At 36.8% G+C, this 24,000-nt stretch overlaps 1 protein-coding gene across 1 annotated transcript in view; it reads left to right on the top strand.

Moving 5' to 3' along the window:
* The window catches only part of EFNA2 (ephrin A2), a 1,081,846-nt gene that overhangs the window by 642,000 nt on the left and 415,846 nt on the right, over positions 1 to 24,000 (top strand). The gene's annotated exons all lie outside the window — the stretch shown is intronic.

The following is a 24,000-nucleotide window of genomic DNA, read 5'->3' as shown; positions in this document are numbered from 1 at the left end:
GTCCAGGCTTGGCCTTGAGACAAGCTCTTTAGGATTGGGTACCAGTGCTGGCGTGGCCAGTCTGGGGCAATCAGTATCATTTTTGGCATCTCTTGTCTGACCTTTAGGAGTACCTTGGAGAGGAGAGGCAGTGGAGGAAAGGCATATACTGTAAGGGTTTTCCAGCTGAATGATAGGGCATCCACTTTCCATGCTTGTTTGTGATAAGTCCCTGTGCAGAATCTCTGTAGTTGGCAGTTGTGTGGGGAGGCAAATAGATCTATGTCTGGGCATCCCCATTTCCTTGTTATCATGCTGAAGACTTGTGGATCTAGTTTCCACTCGTGAAGATCTTTGAGATTTCTGCTTAGTTCGTCTGCCAGAGTATTTGTCTTTCCTGGCAGGAATTGTGCATGCAGGTGTACTTGATAAGTCAATGCTGTGTTCCACAAAGTCATGGCTTGTCTGCAGAGGGGGTAGGAATGTGTGCCTCCCTGCTTGTTTATGTACCACATGACTGTAGTATTGTCCGTCTTTACCAGCAGTTGTCCTGGATGAAGCAGATCCTTGAAGGCTGTCAGGGCATTCTGAACAGCTAACATCTCTTTTTGATTGATATGAAGATGCATTTGGCTTGCTGGCCATGCTCCCTGACTACAATTTCCTGCCATGTGGGCCCCGCAGGCATAATCTGATGCATCTGTTGTTAGTGTTTGCCTGGCCATGGGTAGAGTGAATGGCTATCCCTTATTGTGGTGACAGGCCTGTGCCCACCATCGTAACTCCTGTTGTAGGCAGGGAATGAGGGTAATTAATGTTTCCAGGCTGTGGCAATGTTGAGTCCAAACACTTTTTAGATACCATTGTAGTTTCCTCATATGCAGTCTTGCATATGGAATTAGTAGAATGCAGGATGCCATGAAGCCCAAAGCCTGCAGAATTTTTCTTGCAGATAACTGGGTCTTTGTTGCCAACATTTCGAAGTAAGAAGTCAGTTGCCTTTGTTTGTCTGGCGTGAGATAAGCCATCTTAGTAGTTGTATTTAAGCTTGCACCCAGTAATATTATCTCGTGAGAGGGTACTAGTTTTGATTTCTTTTCATTTACCGTGTACCCTAGGCAAATTAGTAATCTTTTTACAAATGCCAGATGCCTCAGTAGAATGTCTTTGTTCTCTGCTTGAATAAGGCAATCATCCAAGTAAGGGTATATTTGAATTCCCCTTTGTCTGCAGAAAGCAATTACTTGTGCCAGGCATTTTGTGAAGACCTGGGGTGCAGTAGATAAGCCAAAGGGCAGTGCAGAGAATTGGTAGTGCATTGATCCAGCTATGAATCTGAGGTATCGTCTGCAACATTGTCTGATTGGGACATGCAGGTATGCCTCTTTTAGGTCTAAAGTTACAAGCCAAGCCTTCTTGCCCAGCATGGGCAGAAGCTGCTGCAGAGTCAACATTTTGAATTTTGGAACGTCCAGAAAAGTGTTTAGAATAGATAGGTCCAGTATTGGTCTCCAGGCTTTGTCCTTTCTGGGTACCAGGAATAGTCTTGAGTAAAATCCTTGTCCCTGCTCTTGCTGTGGTACTCGCTGAAAGGCCCTCATATCCATGAGGGATGTAACTTGCTTTTTTGCCTCTGCCCATTGATTTTGTGGCAGGTCTGGCATACCTTTTGCCTTTGGCAGGGTGTGAAAGTGGAACCTGCAACCCTGGGACACTATATTCAAGACCCATTTGTCCTGGGTGATTATATGCCAATTTTGTGAAAAAAGTGCTATTTTCCCCCTAAGGGGGCTGCCAAAAAATAAGTGCTTGGTATTGGCAGACGAAAGTCACTGGGACTGTTTTCTATATGGCTGTGATTTGTCTTCTCCACTTTTGGAGGTAGAAGCACCCCGTTGTTTAGGCCTGTATGAGCCTTGGGGCTGGGATCTGCCTCTAGGGTGTCTGTATCTGCCTCTTTGTGGACTGACTCTGGAAAGGACCAATTTTTGAAGGCCAGTTCCTGCTAAATCTGGGTGGTTGTACCTGTAAGATATCCTTAACTGTCTGCATAGATTTCGCTTTATCCTCCATTTTCTTCAACACCTCTTCTGCCTTAACACCAAACAAAGTATCATGCTGTAAAGGAGTATCCAATAATTTTGCTTTAACATGATCAGACAGATTTTGTTCCTTTAACCAAGCATGTCTTCTAATGACATTACCCGTAACATCGGCCCTGCAAGAGGCCTCCAGTGAATCAAAACCACATTGCAAAGTATGCTTTCCCACTTGTTCAGCTGCATGCAATAAATCCTGCATTTCCTTGTTATCTGGACATTCAGAATTTGTCAACATTTTCTGTTTTGGCAGTGACATTAAATATTGCTGATATTTAAGCATATGAAACTAACAATTTAAAGCCCTTTCAGCCAAGGTAGCAGAAGTGTAAACTTTTTTCCCCCATCTGTCCAGTGCCCTAGAATCCCTATCAGAGGGGACAGGGTTTTTCGCAGTGGAAGCCTTGAACCCTTTGGGACCCTGAGATATAGTTTCTGGGTCAGCAGCAGGGTTTTGATATAGAAATTTGTGGGAATCTGGAACCCTGTAGTATCTGTCTCGTTTAACCAGTGCAGGGGGTAAAGAGTCTAGAGACAGGCTGGACTCTGAAAATACATCATCTGCTATGTCTAGAACAGGTGGAATAGCAAGAGGTCTGTGCTGAGGTTGTAAAAGAAAGTCTCTGAGCCTTTTCTTAGATTCTGAGTAATCTTGGCTCTCCCAGTGAAAGTGCTGCCTCATGGTATGAAGGGTTTCCCCAAAAAAATAATCCTCAGGAGGAGAGGCTGAAAGAATAGACTCTTCAGCATCAGAATCCTCATAGGGAGGAAGGGAGTATCCCTGTTCAGAAGAGGAGTCAGAAGAAATGGAAACCTGATCTGAATATTCATATTCTGTCTCCTGCCTAGGCCTCTTATCAGGAGGGGGATGGGAACCCCTGATCAAAGTAATTAGGTCTTCGGCATTTTAAGCATCTGTTTTTTAGGCATGGAAGTCTGTGCAGGAGAATGCTGTACTTGTTTCTTTGTCTTTAGAGCTGCTTTAGTCTTTGCCTTTGAAGCTGAGGTTGGCTTTACATATAACTGTGTAGGTCCGAAAACACCCTCATAAGCCGATGCCTGCTCAGCGGCTCCAGACCCATCTGAGGGAATAGTTTCCGAGTGTCCAATACCTTGAGTATCCAGAGGCCTAGTCGGCTCCATGTGGGAGTCGGAAGCAGCCTGTGGCTCTGAGGTAGCAGGTGTCAGGGGCTGCGAAAGCGCCTCACTGAGAACCGGCGACTGGCCTCGTGGAGGTTTCGTCGTCGGTTTTGAACCTCGGGTGCCTGTCCTTTTCCTTTTCCTTGCGCTTTTTATAAACTCCGGTCGTCGGCTGTTCTGATGGCATTATATAATTAAATCTTCGGCCAAAGTAATGAAAGGCAAAATCGTACCAACGCTTAATAGTGAGTTGGTTAAATCTAGCACAAAACCGACAGCTAGCAATGTCGTGGTCAGGGCCTAGGCAAGGAATACAGTAAGAATGAAAATCCTTATGAGGTATTTGCTTCCCACAAGAAATACAATTGTTAACTTTTTCTGACATCGGTCTGAAGCAAGAAAAAAGTTTCCCCAATGGGGTACTTAGCGTTAATGAAGACTTCGGATCTGAAATTTGTTTTGAAAATCTCAGGAGTCAGCCAACCGGCACTTGCGAACTGCCTTTGCTTCGGGCACCGCACAGCAAGAAAGACTGAAGAAAATTGCATCGGCTGCTTCTTTTATACCCCTGGTGCACTGACGTCAGGGAAGAGGTGACAGCAACCGACGCCGGACCAGGACTTTGGAATTCAGGCCAACTGTGGGTAGCCTGCCAGCAGGGTAACCCAAGTGTAATGACTGCAACAGTGAAACACGATGAACATCAGGTATTGCAACAAATACAGCAAAAGCCATGAGCCTTAGACAGAAATGGGAAGCAAACTGGTCTAGACCCAGTCAGTTTTGGAAATAAATAAAACACTTAACAGGGACATTAAACAACTCATTTGCCAAGAATGAACCGTTAACACTGAATTTCTCTACATTTACTAGTAATTATGATCACTTTTTCCAGTACACCATAACCAACACAACTTAAGCCTTTCAAACAATTTAGTCCCCCACCAACTAAGAGGAAGAACCTTTACCTCCTGATCTGTACCCTCTAGCCTCTTATGCAGCAACCTTTCACTTCTCTGAAATTTCAGTAAAACAGACCAAGCCCCTACTTTTCAAACTCAACAATTCAGCAGTCTTCATCCCACCTTCCCAAGGCTTGTAGCTGAAAAAAAATCATTAACCTCCTTACTCATACCTCCTCCCTTTCACCTCAGGCACTGTCCCATCAGCATATGCAGTTGCAATCCCTCTGTCTAAAGTTACTTATCCTGATGAGTTGAAGGATTATAGACCTTGTTTTTACCCTGTGCCCTGTTACCAAAATATTTGAAAAACTTTTATAGAAGAAACTACTTAAGCAGGGGTACAGCAAGGGACCATGCTAGGTCCTCTTCTTTTTTCTCTTTTTGTTAATGATCATCCCTTAGAGTTACCAGATCTTAAAATTAATAATGTATGTAGAAAATGTGCTGCTCCTGCAATCCAGTGCTAGCCAGTCTAACCTTGTTACAAGACAATTTCACTCAGTTATGCACCTGGTCCACTGTTAAACTACTAATTAACCTTAAACCAATGCCATGGTCTTTGCCTCAGCCAAGAAATTACCCAGCATTCCTCCTGTTCTTCTAACATATCTTAACGGGAACATAATACCTAATGTCACTGATCAGAGTTACCGGGGCCTAATACTCAACCCTACCCTTTCATTTGCCCCCCCCCCCCCTCCAAACACATAGATTTTGTAAGTAATAAAATCCTTGCTCAATTAAAACTATGTAACTAATAAAATCTTGCTCAGTTAAAACTGTGTTACAAGATCAGTCACATCCTTTCACCTGCTGCTTGCAGGGCCATAGCTTAAAGCATTTTATTACCCAAACCCAAATATGGCCTTCCTTTTCTCATTATGCACTCAGCCCACAATACTCACTGAATACAGACTTCTGAGAATTAAATCTACAGTGTCATTTTATTATTCATTTTCATTAGCAGACTTCCAGATACACCATTGTAATTTGCTAAAAAATTCCAAATGGCTTTCAGTGCCTTATACAATCACCTTTCTTCTAAGTACTCTAATTTACAAGGTGCTAAAACATGGTCACTGACCCTCTTTAAGAATAAAACTACTTTTAAAAGACAACTGTTATGCACTCAGAAGTACACAGGACAACAGTTTCACTCCAGGGGTTCCTATCAGTTCGTCGAAACTTCAGCAGTTCGAACACCATATGTTCGAACTGTGAAGTTTGAAAACTGATTATCGCAAAGCCGTGGAACACCAAATTCGTTCCCAGGGAAAGAATTCGGTTGGCCATTTCTGTGGCTTTGCGATTTTCAGCACTGTGGTGGAAAGTTACTGGTCAGGTTCATGTAAGTGTGCGATTGTGTGGACGTTAAGGTTAGGTGAGTTAGGGTTAGGGCGCGGGTGAAGTGGGTGTGTGATAAGTGACAGAATTTAGGGTTAGGGCGGGATAGGTGAGTTAGGGTTAGGGCACGGGTCAGGTGAGTGTGCGATAGTGACGGACCTTAGGGTTGGGGTTTGAGTTAAGGTAAGTGGATAGATAGTAGTGTATGTACAGTTTAGTGTAGGGTTAGATGTAGGATTTTAAGTGTATGTGTGTGGATTGCTGTTTTTTTGGTGTGCTTGTGTTTTCTTGGAACAGCGTTAGAAGTTCGAACATATGGTGCTCGAACATCTGCTGTTTTGTCGAAGTGATATAGACCCCACTCCAGTATGCCCTACATTTAAAACAGCTGTAGATAACAGAGCATTCCCTAGACTGGGACCTGCTACCTGAAACCATTTGCCTACAGCCATCAAAAATCTAGAAACCATTAAAAGCTTCAAAGCTGCACTTAAACAGCATCTCTTTATGGAATCTACCTGCAACTGCTATCATGACATTGGTTAGATACAGTATCATCTCATATCATGAATACTGGAGCACATTTAATGAACTTTCTCACCCTCTTTAATGTGGCATTTTATATGCAAATATTTCACATGTATATAGGATTTTGTGTATTATATGTATGCTTGCACTGTATTTTATGCACATCATAGCTTGCATTTTTATATATCTTTTTTTCAGTACACTTTGACTGGATCATTTAATGTTACTCTGCATTCAGTCTCATTACTTTCTGAATTTTACTATGTACTCATTTTGTATACAATATTGTTGATTGAAAGACCATAATGGATTTTTTGCTCTTTGAGTTTGGATCATGGCTGAAATGGGTCAGTAGAGCAGTCCACTTATCTGGTGTACAAACAATAAATAAGAAGCTGAGGAATATCGGGAGCTTAACTGTGGATTTAACTGTGGATTGCCAGAAGTCTACCAGCCGGTGAATTTTCTTATATACAGTACCAGAAGCCTGCCTGCCTGTGAATTTCTTATGGGTACTGGACGTCTGCCTGCCTGTGAATTTTTTTATGGAGAACCAGAAGCCTGCCTGTGAATTCTGTTCTGGAGCACATGGAACTTAATTTTGGATTTACCCAGGGAATACCACAAACCTTATTCTGGATGTGTGAGGCAGTTTGAACAAAGCTGCAATATCAAAGGACTACAAAGAAATTTGTATTTCAATAAGAGATTTTAAAACTGTACTAACAAACCCAGAACTGGAATGTAAGGAAAATGTGTACTTGTTTTTATTTTTTTGCTGAAAATAAACTTTATTTTATATAACATTATAACTGCCTTTGAACTAAAGAGATTGTCTTCAGTGAGTGACAATTACATGAACATGTTTGCATCAGTATTTTTAACTTGGATTCACCAGTGTTCATGTGTAAGTAAAAACAGATAGCTAGACAGGTCTGTTTCACTAATCCCTGAACCTATTACAAATATTAGACTTAATCAGGTACTATTTTAGTTTGGGTTTGAAGGATTTTACCATTATATCTGCTGGAAGGTGATTCCATGCTGAGGCTATTTTTAGGAAGGCTTTTTCACCTACTATCTTCTGCTATACCACTACTTAGTTTAGCATGTGTCCCTTTAGTCTCTCCTAAGTATTGTTTGCTGTATAAGTGCAACATACAGTAACAAAAGCATGGTTTGGGGAATTAGCCTTTGACACACGCCTGTGTTTTATGCAGTTAAATACTGTTACAGAAACCGCAGCTTTCAGAAGTAATAGTTGTTTTTATTTGTATATATTGAATTTACACCTTCACATCTTTGTGTTGTATATTTTCTTTTTCCACAGAACATAACAATTTGCTCCTAGGTCCTGTCTTGTTAACAGAAGTTACGGAATATAAGATGAAGTAACAGTCAAAAGCACATAAACTGGAAGATAAACTGTTTATAAAACACGGCAAAGCTTTCAGGTTAAAAACCCTTCTTCAGTGCATACATTTTAGTTTTAAAATCACATCAAATATATAGTATGGGTCTGAATCACATGGCTTGCAGCCAAAAGTCATGTGATTTTTACATTCAATATTATAACAAAGTTTAAAACAAAATTTAAAACATTTAAACATTTTATAGAAATTACAAATCATTTCAGTTTACTCTGCTGTAGGAATTTTAATACAGGTTTTAGTGTAATGATATCATTAATGCCTGGTGTTTTATCCGCTTGCAATCTAGTTATCCATTCGTATTCTTTTAATTCTAATTTATTATTAATGTCCCCACCCCTCTCTGCTTTTTCCACTATGTGTATAACCCTGAATAAATTAGAATTAAATTTTGTTTTAAACTTTGTTATAATATTGAATGTAAAAATCACATGACTTTTGGCTGCAAGCCATGTGATTCAGACCCATACTATATATTTGATGTGATTTTAGAACTAAAATGTATGCACTGAAGAAGGGTTTTTAACCTGAAAGCTTTGCCGTGTTTTATAAACAGTTTATCTTCCAGTTTATGTGTTGTTAACAGAAGTGCCAGTCCAAAAATGTTATGCAGTCCCTTTGCTGCTTCAATGCCATCAGATTAGGTAACAGACTTTCAATTTTTTTCTGTTTCATTTTGCTTCAAAATATTCCTTTCCATATGATGGTCTGACTTGTATCCCCCTCCCCACCCCGCCCATATCCTTGCACTGTCATTGTACTTTGGAATTTGAATGAAAAGCAACACTCTGAGGATAGTCATTCTTCTTTGTGAATAACATCATGTCCCGCAGTACAAACATACCTTTGGAGTTCAGAATAAGATACAGCCTTTCACTAATATTATTTTAGGCTATTGTTTGATTCCTGGAACTAATACTTTTTTGCCGTAGACCCATCATCAGCTTTACGTTACATTCTATGTTAAGTTTTCAGATTTCATAAGGCTTACAAGACAGAGTTAGTCCATGGGCCATAATCAGCTTGGCAATTCCCACCCTGATAGGGAAAACAAAACAAGTCAGGCGTGGGATAAATGTATGAGTGCCCATCCAATTGTCAAGCTCTGCCTTAAAGGCAGTGAAGGTAATATTGTGTTATATATGCAATGGAAGATTTTTTAGAGATGAGGAAAGCACTACTAAGTTGTTGTTGTTGTCGTATCTTTCGGCTTTTCCCGGTTAGGGGTCGCCACAGCGGAACTCCGGTCTGCTAATGACTGGCAGTAGATTTTTACGTACCGAGTTGCCAGCCCTGATGCACAACCTTCAATGAAGGTACGCCCATTCACGCATGTCTCCACACAAAAGACGCTTTAGCTGAGAATCGAACAGGACAACGTCTTACTGGGAGGTGACAACGCTACCGCAGCACCACCACCGCAGTTTGTAATCCCTTATTTATTTGTTGATAGAAATTCATATTTTTAATTTCAGTGTTCATGATGCCATTTCTTTTGTGGAGGTACAGGAGATCAGGGAGGGTTAGATTTTTAATAGCACAGAATGTAAGACATAGATCACTGTACAAGAGGCTAGACAAGACAGAGACTAGGGAGAGATCTTCAAGTCTTAACAGTTGTCAGTTTCCATTCCTGTGATCTTTTTAGTTAGGAACCTCTGGTCTTTTTCTAGCTGTGTGAAGTGCGTGGATAGATACATCTTATAAGGACCATTATGTTTCACAATTGGTCTGAAAAAGGCAATGTAGAGAAGTGCTACTTTTTTGAACTGTATGAGATACCTTTCTTTATTAATTGGGATAGAGAGAAGGATTCCTTGACAACCATTTCTATGTGGAAATGGATAGGAAGATGTCTGTGAGGGTGCCAAGATCTCTTTGTATTGTCTAGAGTGGGGTCCTTTCTGCAGTGCCACTGTTGACCTTTGTTTACCAAAGGGGCAATGCTACCACTCTTTGCATTTAATTTAAATCCATTTCTACTGGTTTGTTCACAATTAGCATGATGTTGGTATTTGCTATGCATGGTAATTGTTTTCCGCTGTTTAAGCAGTACGCTGTTCATGTACCCTGGATTGCAATTTAAGTTTCTCTTTGTGGGACATATCATCACCATTCTTGGCTCTTAGATAAAGAAGGAAAACAACATTCTGATTGTGTAGTCTGCATTAAGACTCATTTTTCCCTTTCTGGTGAAACAGTTTCCTGCTCTTTTACATGTTACCCCTGTGCTGTACATCAGCGGAGTGCTTTTATCTCTGTTTTTTTACTAATGTTTACTTCTTCAGAATACATTAAAGCAGGACCTTTTTTTATACTTCACAGTTCCCTTTTGTGGTTCAAACTGGGCCATGCTATTTTGCTTTAGCTTCACACTGTTGTTTACCAATGAGGCACTGCCAACTGATTTCTCAGTATCTCTACCAAATATGGCAGATCTTCGATTTCTTTTTTTAATCGCAAATCCAGAGAAAAAAGTTTCCGTAATGGGTGACTGATTTGTAATGTCTGTATCATCTGGAGTGGAGTAACTTCTACAGTATCTTAGGCTATCCCTAAGATATATATATATATATATATATATATATATATATATTAGTTAAATATACACACACACACACACCACACCCACAAACACACATACAGTTATAGGTCTGGTGATCAATTGATTCTTAAACTAACATCTGCCGTGTTGATTGGATTATAAATACATCAGAACATACAACTATTGAAAATATCTGGTAATTCCCTAATACCCCTGTAAATATTAATTATGTGTGACTGCACAAAAGTGGTGAAACGTTTATAATTCCCACAGTTCCCTGGTTTCACTCTAACATACTGCAAAAACTTGATTATACTGTTGGTCTAACAAAACACAGATTTGTCGACCAACACAGGTAATTGTATGTATATGTATGTATATATATGTATATATATATATATATATATATATATATATATATATATATATATATATATATATATACACACACACACACACACACACACACACACTCACACATTCTGTTTTTTTTATCCTGTGATACAGTATAATGAAGTGTAAAGACAGAAAAAATGTTCATCACTTTTATATTTTACATATTTTTTTCAGCTATGGAGTTTCAGCATTTCACTTTTGTTTTATTTGTGTATTAACTGAAAATAATTACCTCCAGGAATGTACTCAATGCAAAATAGCGACCTGGGCAGGGACATTATTGATGTTATCTATTTAACTTCTGCCAAACGTAATAAAGTCTTAAGATCACTTAGCCATTTTTTTATCCAGCTTTCAAGTGCATAATAAATTGAAAGCACTTGCAACATGAATAAAGTTGCTGCTTCTGCTGATTCTAACACTAGCCATTATGACATCCTTTGTTTGAAATGGAATATGCTGACCTATTGCCTTAACAACAGTCATCAATAAAGGATAATAAAATAAGTCAAACTGCAGAAAAGGTAGACAGTGTGACTTCAAAGGATAAAAAGGGGGCGAAAGCTTTACTCCCTTGGTACATAACTCTCTTTGGTAAGAAATGATGCTGAAGGGCCATCAGTCATATCAGTTCCCCCTTTAAACTGTAGATACAGCTAGAACTAACTACCTAGTAAAGTCTAATACATTTGTATGCGTGCATATATACACATACTGTGTGTGTGAGAATGTGTATATGTATAAATATGCACACACATATATGATTTTATATATACATACATGTATATATATCTATATATGCACACACATATATGATTTTATATATACATACATGTATATATATATCTATATATGCACAGACATATGATTTTACATATACATACATGTATATATATCTATATATGCACAGACATATATGATTTTATATATACATAGACATATACACACATGTATATATGTCTATATATGCACACACATATGATTTTATATATACATACACATATACACACATGTATATATATCTATATATGCACACACATATATGATTTTATATATACATACACATATACATACATGTATATATATCTATATATGCACACACATATATGATTTTATATATACATACACATATACACACATGTATATATATCTATATATGCACACACATATATGATTTTATATATACATACACATATACATACATGTATATATATCTATATATGCACACACATATATGATTTTATATATACATACACATATACACACATGTATATATATCTATATATGCACACACATATATGATTTTATATATACATACATGTATATATATCTATATATGCACACACATGTATGTGTATGGATCTACAGTATATCTCATAGACCTTCTTGATTAGCATGCTCTTCCTCTTACCTTTCATTCATTCACTCATTCAAACATTCCTTCTCTGATAATTTCCTTAGTCTAATTCAGGGTCCCAGTACAAAATACAGCAGGCCACCAACCAGAGTCATGAGGAAATCTATTAATTGCTTGGACCATCTCAATAGTACTCAGTAAAAAAATACTTGGAGTTTTTATTTTTGCTTAATTCAGAGAAATTGTGAAACGTGATAATCCAAGGTGGTGGTGGCTGGCTGTCAGAGAGAAGACTGATTCTGTATTAATATTAGTGAACTTATTGAGGTCACTTCTGCTGTGTGCTTGCACACATGGATTTGTTTTATGAATATGCTTTTGTGAGTGTGTGAAAGGTACCATTGTGCAGCTCAGACCATCAGCTCCCTGGTACGGCTCCTATAGCTCCTACTCCCAACCTTGGTATTTCCCTGTCCCCTGTCCCCATGAGGCCACTGGTGGGGAGGGAAGGGAAGAGGAAGGACCATGTATGTTGAGTGTGCCAGAGGACTGGCAAGATGAATGGGAACATACAGCATCCTGAAAGGGGAGCAGTGGCATCTGCAATGTCATTTGCAGACCACTAAGCCCCAACTCCCTCACTCAGGCTAATTAAAAAAGTCTATGGTAATGTTATTCATAATGAAATCAGGGGGATAACAAGCAGTAGCCCAATTATCTTACTGCAAATATGCTTATCTTTCACCCGACATTATGAGTTTGGTGTTCAGTTTTTTTTCATTCTACAATTACCAGTGTATCAAGATTAGACTGAAACCATTTTTTTTGTCTGAAATGTTTAAGGGATAAGTGAAATTTTCATCTTAAGAAATGCTACTTTCCTTTGCTGTTTACACTGGAATTTGTATATTAAAATGTAGGAGGCTTTATATTGTAGTCAGTAACTCATCAGGTTCTTCACATTTTGCACAACTTAATTTAGCTAAAGTAACTTGATTTTATAATATAAGACAGATAAATTGCTTAAATTGGATTTTTAATAGATCATGCAAACCAGACAGGTATATAACTCACTTACCTCCTAGGTTGTGGTGCACTTAACTGATTCAGGTCAGAATCAGTAACATAATTACTGTTAAGAAAAACTCATTGACTTCTAAGTAGATATCATACCTCTCAACCTCTTAGAGCGAGAAATCTGGACAAAGCCATAAATAATGGGGGCACAAAGGTCCAAAAATAGGGACACCTTTTAAATATCACCATTACAAACTTAGAAAGTTAATAGAATAACAGTTTTTATATTACCATGAATTTGAAGGATGAGAAGTCTGAAACTTGAATAAGGATGAGAAGTCTGAAACTTGAATGCCTGTCACTATTTTCTGCCTCCAATCCTCAACGATTTGCCAAAAAAAACACAATTTTATGAGAAACAGACCAAAATATGAGGCAAAAATCTGGACATTCTGCACAAATCTGTACACTTGAGAGGTAGGGTAGATATACTGAAATGATTGCTAGTATGCTTGAAACCCATCAGTGGTCATTAGACAGTGAGATGCATATATTCTACAAAAGTATGAAGCTTTTAATTAGTACTAACCATGAAACCTCCTGAAAATGAATTATAATCTTCAGTGAATCCATGCATGGTGCTTGCATTTTCAACAACAGCAACAGTACTTTCTTAAAATACCCTTATGTACAAAACCCTGTGATGACATGCAGACAATATTCCCTATATTTCTGAGGAAATGCACTGCTGTGAAATGTGCAGCAATTTTTAGATATCCCACAAAGGACAGTAATTTATGCCCTTTCTTACAGCAGAAAAACCTGCTGAGTTTAAACTCAGCCTCTCCACAGGCTACTTGCCCACAGAGTGGTGCACAGCAACGGTTATTCCGCTCCACAAAGGTGGAGCCACAACAGACCCCAGGAACTATCACCCTATAAACCTGACTAGCCTGGTCTGCAAAGCTATGGAGCGCATCATCATGGATCTCATTAACAGAGACATTGGGAACCTCCAAACACTGGACCCTATCCATTTCAGCTTTGTTAAGGGCAGATCATGCCTCCTAAACCTAGTGGACTTCTTTGAGACAATTACCAAGGCTATAGATGAGGGAAAGGTGGTCCACACAGCCTACCTAGACCTCGCAAAGGCCTTCAACACCATTCCCCACTCAGGTATTATAGACAAGCTTACCAGCCTGAACATAAACCCCTATGTCATGAGATGGGTTGCCAACTGGCTCTTGGACAGAACCCATATGGTAAGAGTTGCAGGAGCTAGGTCTGACTCTAAACCGGTTACAAGTGGCATTCCCCAGGGCTCAGTCCTAGGACCCCTCCTGTTTGGCATATACTTCTCAGAGGCACAGGCAAGCACAGGAGGACTTTGGCTGACCAAGTTCACAGACGACTGCAAACTAGGGGCTATAATTGACTCTCTGGCTGACAGAGACATCCTCCAAAAGGGTCTCACTGAGACAGATACCTGGTGTCAAAACCATGGCCTCAAGCTAAATGCCAAAAAGTGTATAGTCATCTCCTTTGGAAAAAACAAAGTACTCACAAACTACCACATAGGTGGTAGCCCCCTAAATATGGAAGCCGTAATAAGGGATCCGGGGACCCAAGTAGGTAGTAACCTCTCCTTTGATAATCACATTGCCAAAGTGGTTAGAAAATCCTTCTATGTGGCCCACCTAATCACAAAAAGGTTTTCATCCAGATCGAAAGAGGTCATTGGGCCCCTCTACGCATCACTCATCAGACCCATCATAGAGTACAATGCCCCATTTGGGATGTACCTTACAAGACACCTGCAACAACTGGAAAGACCACAGAAGTACCTCAACAAGAGGATCATTGGCCTCAAGCAGATGCCCTATGCAGCTCGACTGAAGAAACTCGAGCTGTACTTGGTTGCATACTGCCTACTCATACTGCCTACTCAGAGGTGATCTCTGCCTGACATACAAGGCCATGTCCAACCCAGAATTGATGGACATGCTGCACCTAAAGAAAACCATATCCCCTCGAGCCACACGCTCCAGGGATCTAAACCTCACCACAACAATAAATAGGATGTGCTGGAGGGATAGATTCCTGTCTCAGAGACTTCCCATGGTCTGGAACAAGATTCCAGTCTACATTAGGCAGAGCTCCACGCTAACCTTCTTCAAGAGAAACCTTGACTAGTGGATGGGAAACAGAAAGTTTACCCCGGGATCACTTCAATGGCTCTTCTGGACAGAGGCACAGGGAACTAATCTAAGGGGGTGGCGAAAGCCAACACATTCTGGCTAGGCTTATAAATGCCTTCGGGCAGATAGCCTAGTACCTACCTATGAACCCATAAGATGATTCCTTGTAATACACACAAACAACAGGAATGAGCAATTCATTTTAATTAAAAAGTGATCACAATTAATGATGAAATAATTTTTAGATATTCTATAAAGGACAATAAGTTATGATCCCTTTTTTATAGGGGAAACAGCAGATGAAATATGATTTCATGACACAGTCACAAACCTCTGGAATGAGAAATCTACTTTAATCAAAAAGTTGCAATCAGAATCAGTATACATACTACCAATAAAATACCTTTTAACCACTTATGCTCCATACTAGAACATGTACTGAGGTTAAATGGAACATTTACCTTACATCCTGGAAAATGCATTGTATCATGCTGAATCCAACATTTTGATGAAAAAAAAAATCACTATTTGGCATCAATTGAGATGTTCTGAGTTTCTGATTTATTCCCATATACATGAGTTCTTGAACTAGTTAGAAGTATATTTATAAATGTTCTTTGGAATTTCTTTCGAATAAAACTAAAATGAAAATGTTACTGACTCACTTTAAATGTTAGAAATGTCTGTTTTACCTTTTCATGTGATTATAAAACTAAAACAATGAGTAAGAAGGTCACACAGAAAAAAATCAGTAAAAACTGAAAGAAAAATCTAGCAAGGCTAGACTTTCCACTGTGTGATTCCTTAAACCTCTTGTATTAGAGGCAACATGAAATATATGCGAATGACCCTTTAAGGACATCAGGTATTTCAACGTTAAGGCTGAAACATTCATGTGCATAGCTAGTAGGGTTTGGCTTTATTGGTCTGAATTTTCCCATAAATAGACTTAAAAAGAAAAAAGTCATGGACATTCAGAATTGCTATATAGCTGCAACACCTGATGTCCTTAAAGGGTCATTTGCATATATCCCATGTTGCCCTAATAGAAGAGGTTTAAGAAATCACACAGTGGAAAGTCTAGCCTTATTAAATTTCACTTTTGTCTTTTATGTGATTATGTCAGATTCTTTTCTGTATGTCAAGAATGACCATACGAGCTTCCTGGTTCACACCTAAAATTGCAAAAAAGAAGACCAAAACCAATAAAAACACAACTCTGTGCCAAGGAAAAAAGAAAACGGCTCAAATAATTGTGGTTAAGCGCTTTCGTAAGGTTTATTACCAAACTTCATCAGAACTGATGAAGTTTGGTAATAAACCTTACAAAAGCACTTAACCACAATTATCTGAGCCGTTTTCTTTTTTCTTTGGCACAGTGTTACTACTGAAATGAATTACTGATATTTAAAAAGCAAAACAATTGGTTTTATTAGATGCAGAATATAACTAACTCTGCTTGCATTTTGAAAATGATGAACTTTTGATATAAAAGTCTTTCCTTTGCCATTAAAGAGAATCTGTTTTATCTGTATTTCATTTAGAAATGTTTTTCCTGATGTAGTGTGTCTCTAATGCCCCTGGAAATTTCACTGTTCACAACCTTATTACATAAACAATGGAAATGATTTATAGTATCCACTCATTTGAAATTACCCATTTTAATATGCTGTGAATCTGGTAAAATTCTTTCCTTACTTTGTAAATCTCCTAAGACTGAAGGGTGATTTGAGATTTTTTTTTTTTAATATTGCCATTTGGATGTTTTTTCTACCTATTTCCAGTCCTGCCTTTGTGATTGCAGAATGATTTGCTGTCTACAAAAAATAATTTCTTTGTATGACGCAATTTATTGCAGTTCTGGAGTAAATCTCGAGAATATTTTGTTTCTTAATGTTATTATTTCTCCATTTTTTTCTCTGGTAAGGTGGCCAAGTGAGGTGCATCCTGCAAAGGTGGCGTTCACCAGCCCTGATTTACCATTCTCAGGATAAGGCAGCAGTACTTAACAGTAATGTCTGCTTATGTTTGTAGGAGTTGTAGCCACTGCCAGAGCTGCACTGACATAACAAATGCACTAAATCATATGTGTGCCATCCTTGTTATGAATGACTGTCAGTGTTAGTGTATGTTCCTACATGTCAGGACCTGGCACATTGTGCAAGGTACTGTTAACTTGCTGTAAAGATGGAACTTTGGTATTGTAACGTGTTTGTTGCAGTTAACTACCCAACGCATAAATATACACCTCTTTGCCATTTGTGTTAATTTCTGTAGAATATTTGTTAGGAGAAGGGTAGAAAGAACTAAGGTTTTCTTCAGACCTTGAGGAGATCAATTAGTTATAAAGGGGTTCATCATAAGTTTATATATATATATATATATATATATATATATATATATATATATATATATATATATATATATATACAGGCCTGTGAATAAGAACAGTACAGTCTACTAGCTGTTAGGTGGGGCTATGTCCCAAAAAGTACATCCAGAGATGATTCTGGCTTTGATATAGCAGCACAGAACTTTAGTTACTCTGTTGCTCAGAAGCTTATAGTACATTGACTTAGGGAAAAGGCTCTTCTACAGCATTGTATTTATAAACTTTCTTTATAAACAGTTTCTCCAAGAATCATATCCCTAGGAAATACCCATAAGATAAAAAATGTCTGGGCATTCATATCTGTAGCACTGTCTGAAGGGTATCCTCTTTCCACAGATGAAGATGGGAGGGGGATTGTCACCTGTTTACATGATGTCAGCAACAGTGATGAGTGAGATAATACCTTAGGAGAGTAGCTTAGATATTCAACCTGGAATTCAGTGATCAAAGGTGCTCAGGCAAATGATAGGAAGTCAGAAGTTGTTACTCTGCCTTCATCTGTTCTTCTTTTGTTATGTCTTTAAAGCAGCTAACTGGCAGCATTTAAAAGTCTATGATGGAGGCCCGTTTATAGCAGGCTAAGGTCTGTTACAGTGAAGATAACAGTAACAACTGGTTTGCTGTTTTGCAACCATGAGGGACTGTCATTCAGGCTAGTGTAAAGATGAATGAAAGAGACCTTCACCTGTATATCCATAATGCCACATACAACGTCATTAATTCAAGACTGTAATCAGTATCCTTTGCTCCTAATATTGCAGTTGTTGGAGACCGAGGTATTCTTTCTCCTCAAGTTAGCATTTGCACACTTCAGTTCTATCATTGTCAGGTAGTGTTGCCGTTAAAGTGGGTTGCTTTCCCAGATAATACTAAAGAGGAATTTAATATTTTGTGGGTGGAGAAACAAAATTTTTATTCTTTTTATATTTCTGTACTTTTCTCAAATGTTAGTTTCTATTTAACTGATTCCCTCAATTTAGAATTGTCTTCTTTTTTTTTGTTTGCATTTCATCAAGATGTTTTAAGCCATTTTTCTCTTTAAATAATCTGATTGAAGTGCAATAAGTCACATTTTATGGGTTTAATAAGAATCAGCTTTCACTGTTGTGTGTGATCATACAAGCTATATATATATATATATATATATATATATATATATATATATATATATGTGTGTGTGTGTGTGTGTATATATATATATATATATATATATAGATGCCTTGAAGTACTAGGCTTGTAGACTTATGTATACTAGCTAATGCCAATAACATAAGAAAATAACTGTATCATATCCATGTGTTACTGGTAAAATGGCTGCGTACTGAGTAATGTGCATGGCTGAGAGTTGTAACATGCTAGATAACTAATATTCAAAGCAGTGTCTGATATTTGATTTAAGTATCTGAGTAATGAGTGGATGGATATTGATCTATATGAATGCTGGATAATAAGCCAAGTAACTAAAACATTCTTAGAGCTTCAATTCATGTGTATGTATATTAGTCTTTTAACACATCTTAATGCAAATTTGTGAGACTATGAATTACTGTTCCCTCTTGCACTGCAGCTACCTTCTTCCTAATATGTGCTCTCTTCTGATTGGCTTAGCTTGACTTCATGATTTATTATGTCCTTTTGTTAAATGTTAGTTGTGTCATGAGTAGTAGTCATACTATGATCTAACCTTCTCTTGAATTGTTGCATCATGGGTAGTAGTCATACTGTAATATAACCTTGTCTAGCAGAAAACTATACCCCATAACAATGCAATTCATATTTTCTGGCATATGTTTCTCTGCATCTTTGCTGCACTTGAGTCAGTATTATGTTAGATTGCTTTATACAATGAAGTTGTTATTATTCTATTATCTGTTGTTTAAAACCAGAGCTGACTTACTGGTAAAACTCTTGTGCTTCTTCCAGTTTGCACTGGGGATGGACATAACTATGCCTGATATGCTTGTAAGTGTCAACACAAAATGTAAGTGACTACCTAAAAATGTGGAAAACAAGATGACAAAGATGTTCATAGACTGGTCAGCTGTCATAGATGTGCTATTACTGTTTTTCACCCAGACAGTCTGGGGCTTGACTTTAATCCCAAACATATTTTCTGTACTCTCTTGGGACTTAGCTCTGGAAATCAGGTGATGCTATCACTGCTTCTGACTGGGTGTGTCACATGTGTGAAAGTTTTATGGCTGCTATAAAGTGGCTTTCTTGTGACACATTTCTGCTCACTTTGTGAATAATGTGCATAAGTCCTTCAGACAGACAACAGCGAGCCACTTGTCGAAGGTAAATCAGAGTTTGTATTTCCTTCCAGTGACCCTGAGATGTAGTCCACAGATCACTGCTCACATCGACATCTATAAGACTGAAAGGAGAATAGCTGAATTAAAAAAATAAAATCAAGAAAGAAAAAACAAGATACCTTGCCAGTCCCATACAAATAAGGGTACAATTGTACTACAGTCACAGTATTCCTGCCTTTCATGTTGTGCCAGCTGTCTTCATGGACTTTCATTGTCAAATGACATGAATGCCTCCCAGCTCTGGGAATTTGGGAAGGGGTGGGATAACAAACCCCATAGGAGGTAAACATATTTTATTGTTCAGATTGCACCAAAGATGTCAACTGGAGCTTGGCTTTAGTTTAGATCATTACAAAAGTTGTGCTGAGGAAGAAGACCTGAAGAAGAATGCTGAGGAAATAGTGTTTTGTTTGAAGAATTGGGATGGAAAATAAAATGAAGAAAGAGGTCAATTTAGCAACAGAGATCGGGTGGATTAAGCACATGGATGAACAAAGCAACAATCACAATCTGTAGTAAAATATGGTCTGTAAGTAAAATAAAACAGTTCATTTTAATAAAGGTTTTTCTTCTACCATTGTTTTAAAATGGCAGAATTAATGTTTTGGATATATGATTCAAGAAAACTTAAAAAAGACAAAATTACATGTTGTTTAGAAACCGGTACTTAAGAAAAAAAATTCTTAGCTAAATTAATGGGAAATCAACCCCAACACCCATTCTAATCTATCCATATATCATTTAACCCACATGATTAAAACAAGACAATATTTTTGTCAGAAAGTATATGTAGAGCTTGTCATTTGCAAAATGAGTGACACAAATATTGGGATACATTTCTACTATTCATACTATCAATAAAAAGTGGATATGAAAATTATATGAAACTATATATATATATGTGTATGTGTATGCATGTATGTATATATATATATATATATATATATATATATATATATATATACACACACACACACACATATATATATACATACATACATGGAGCTGTTTAATTAACAGGTGTACAAATTTAACCAAATGACCCTTTTATCCTGACTTTTAAAAGTCATAAATGAATATTTATTTATTTTTTTTATTTATTGCTTTTGTTTACCTCGGAAGTCTGACTGGGCACAGGTTCCATGTTCAGCAGAGGCCTGGGAAGAAACAGAAAAAAAATGCTCTTTTTACTTAGGGTAATGGAAATAAAATATTTTTTAGGGCAGTAGATCTAACAATAGAAATATACCTACAAACCTGTAAATAGACAAGTAAACAGTGAATGTTATTTGTTTATGCAAGCATTTTTTCTATTTAGTTTCTAGACAAAGTAAAATACAGACTGTGTAACATAAAATTATTAGGAAATGTTATCATGACAGAAAATTTGAAATCATATTACTAAAATTGTATTTTGGGGGAATTGTCAGGTAATTTATCTAAAAAGAGAAATTTGTGTTAAACATTTGTAATAAAGGGTCTTTGTGGTACTAAGAAAGAAATAAGAAAGAAGGAAAGGGGGAATTAAGCTTGGAATTAGAAAAAAACTAAGCATAAAATACAAATTCTACTAAATTAAAGCAAAGAATCAAAATTAAGCCTTTTCTAAAAAAAAAATAAATTTTAATGAAATTTAGAATTTATTAAGAAATAAACAAAACCACAATGGAATAAAAGAAGATGGAGGAAAATATAATCCATAAGACTGAAACACAAAGAATATGCAGTAAATCCACAGAAATGTAAATGAGAATAAAAAGTAATAATTTTAGTATTCAGGTAAAATATTGGTTTTCTTCTACTCTGTGCAAATAATTTAGAAATACATTTTCAAACATAAACACAAAATGAATTGTATTCAAGAATAATATTTTGGAAAGGTGGAAGGTTTAACTTAAACTTGAATGTCCCAAAATTCAATATTTTCTGAAGAAATTAACAGAAGTATAGAAAAAGCATATTTATGAAAAGTAAAATATTAATTTGTGGTATGCGTGTGTGTGTGTGTCTGTATGTGTATAGCTATATGTATGTGTGTGTGTATATATATATATATATATATATATATATATATATATATATATATATATATACACTCACATATATATACATACAAATATATATGTGTGTGTAACATGATTTTTATATGAGGTACAAAATTATGAATAAATAAATGAGTAAAGTGGTTATGAAAAAAAGTTGTAAAATATGTGACATGAAAAATTGTATTTTGATATCAGTTCATTGTTTTTTGTTAACTATTTTGCAGTGCATGTGTATGCATGAATATATCTTTTTATATATGTGCACATATCTGTCTACAAGATTAGTTGATATAGATACATACACATAGTTAAGACAGTGTAACAGCATGCAGACATGTTGGATATTTAGTTATAGCTCTCATATATAAATATACATATGTATACACACACATACAAACATGCATGCACACACCTTTGATATTTATTTAGCTGATGTATTGTATTTTAATCCCATCAAATCAAATGCCCTCAAACCTACAAATACTGTAAACTATTATGAGTCTGTGCAACTTCTGAGTTGGTTATATTAAGAATAAGGTTAAAGGAACAAAGGAAGACGGAGGCAATAAGTGTGTAGGTTCAAGCCCATATAGTGGACTAGGCTTTTAGAGTTAAAAAGTGCCACGCTTTAACATACCACACACACACACACACACATATATATATATATATATATATATATATATATATATATATAGACACACACACATATATATATATATATATATATATATATACATATACATATATGTGTACATATATATATATATATATATATATATATATATATAGATACATACACTTAAAGGATTACTTAATACTGTACTAAATGCTGACATGCAGAACATCAGTTTTCCAACCATATCAAACTGATTCATAAAGCTTGCTACCAACAGTAAAACTAACGTTGTAGTTAAGAACATTAACATAATAAAGTCAAACATTTTGGTTCTGCTTACATCTCATAAATATGCTTCTAATACCATTTTCAATTTAACATCACAGGAGCTATAAATTGTACTGGAGGTATGTGTGCAAGCCAGGATGCAGATTTTCTTCTGTATAAATAATGTTGATAGGTAAATATATTAACAAACTGCAATTTCCATGCTCGTTTCTAATGTAACTACATGCACTGTACCACAGGTATGTTTCCTGCAAATTTTTGCGTGGCTAAGTTATTTGTGTACTTCAGTTATTTGCTACTCCCATTTTTCAGCTGCTTCAGTATTTAGAATCTTGAGAAACACACGTATGTATAACTTTATCTATCTTACACTGATTAAGAACACTTTACTGCAATAAAAGTCATCAACTCATACCACGTATATCACATACTAACAAGGATTAACTCAGATGCCTTACATTCAGTGTTTGAATACATCTGCATTAGTTTCCAAGCAACCTAATTTTAATGAAACCTAACTGTAGAAGATAATTTCAACAAAGGATTACCTGGTGCTTTGCTATATATCACATGACCATGTGAGCACATACACGCACTACATTTGCGTGTGCATATGTTTGCGTGGCTAAATGCATGCATAAAGCTATATATATTTATATGACTTAGTAACATCTCATTGAGGGCAAAGGCCCAGGAATCACACCCCATCAGTCTCAATCCAGTGAGGTATTAACTAACTGAAACTCAGAGCATTGCATTAAAAACAGCATAAAATACCTTAGTTATATGTAGTCCCTCTCTGACATATACTTGAAAGTAAAAAAATGTAAACAAAAGGATACTAGCTCTATACAAACATCTCAGCTGTGGATAACATTATTCAACAATTCAGAGTCAAAATAATTAAAAATAAAACAGCAGTCATGCAATAGGTCTGTCTTAGATATGCATGTCCTGTCTTAGATAAAAAAGAAGTACAACACACCAAATGTTTACATAGGGGGTGCTTACCCAACATGCATTCACGCATTCATGTCCACACATTGAGGCTTTGCCCCCACACTGCTTTTTAATTGAAATTTACTAATTTCACTGTCACACAACTATGACCTAAATGAAATCCTCCCACAGTGTTACAGTAACAGGCAACTACAGCAATATACACCAAAAACAAAAAAAAATTAAAGAAGCATAACAGAAAACAATGTGACCAGAAGACACTTGAACAAAATAAATGGTCCGACATATTTATGTATGTATGTGTGTGGGTGTATACAGATTTATATATATATATATATATATATATATATATATATATATATATATATATGTGTGTGTGT

Source organism: Protopterus annectens, chromosome 13.part0 (assembly GCF_019279795.1).
Source record: "Protopterus annectens isolate FY-2018-M chromosome 13.part0, PAN1.0, whole genome shotgun sequence".
Classification (NCBI taxonomy): domain Eukaryota; kingdom Metazoa; phylum Chordata; order Ceratodontiformes; family Protopteridae; genus Protopterus; species Protopterus annectens.
The sequence above is the reverse complement of the archived record's forward strand: the minus strand, read 5'-3'. Positions and strand labels throughout refer to the sequence as shown.